Below are 971 nucleotides of genomic sequence, written 5' to 3' on the forward strand. Positions count from 1 at the left end.
AGTCACTATTTATTTGAACCCCGCTTAGCTCAGAGGTTAGAGCATCGCATTTGTAATGCGATGGTCATCGGTTCGATTCCGATAGCCGGCTTTTCCATATTTTTTCGTTTTTTACATGATTTTTAATGTACTCGCCTCATTTGTAATTCATATAAATAAATCTCATGTTTGCAAAAGTAGGAAAACTTAAAGGTAAGGCTTCGAAATCATATATAGATTTAATGTGATGTGTAAATACGTCAGATAAAAGCTACCGTTGGCAATTCACGGGACAAATAAGAGGTGTTTATAATTATCCATATCCATTTTCAAAACTCATAGGTCATTCCTCAATTTACTATGTTGCATGTGAACTTGTAAAACTCTTTCCAATACAATAAAACAACAATATACACTCTTTTATCTATTGTTCATCGTGAATGTCTTACATTGTCAATGTTAGGAATATAAGTTATCGGAACACATTAACATCAATACGGGACTCTCCGAAACTTGGTCGAGGACCCCATGTTTTACTCGTCCGGATAGGTCGAACGGCAAACTGTTTATCGATAAGCCTCGACTGGTCGAGAAATTTCTTCGACTATCGGCATCTAGAACTATTCTATAATGGTTTTGAAGAGAATCCATCGTAAAATACTCACATCAGTACGGGACTTTACGAAACTTTGTCGAGGACCCCTAGTTTTCATCGTCCAGATGGGTGGTCCAACTACCGGCTTATCAATAACCGTCGGCCGTCCGAGATATTTCTTCGACTAACCTCATTCAGAACTATTCTATGATGGTTTTAAGGACAATCCATCGGAAAACATTCGCATCAACACGGGACTTTCCAAAAGTTTATCGAGGACCCAACATTATTTTTTTTCGGCCAGAAACGTCGACCGATTCGGGACTTATTGTAACGCCCGTGTTCTGAAAATTAATGAGACTTGAATGTGTATAAGAATTAGGGTGGAGTCGGTTTA

At 38.2% G+C, this 971-nt stretch overlaps 1 non-coding gene across 1 annotated transcript; it reads left to right on the forward strand.

Moving 5' to 3' along the window:
* Positions 1-18: 18 nt before the first annotated feature.
* Positions 19-91, forward strand: TRNAT-UGU. Its single transcript has one exon. It is a non-coding gene; the product is annotated as a tRNA-Thr (tRNA).
* The last annotated feature ends 880 nt before the right edge of the window (positions 92-971 follow it).

The sequence above is a fragment of the Capsella rubella genome, unplaced genomic scaffold (genome assembly GCF_000375325.1).
Source record: "Capsella rubella cultivar Monte Gargano unplaced genomic scaffold, Caprub1_0 scaffold_2, whole genome shotgun sequence".
Classification (NCBI taxonomy): Eukaryota; Viridiplantae; Streptophyta; class Magnoliopsida; order Brassicales; family Brassicaceae; genus Capsella; species Capsella rubella.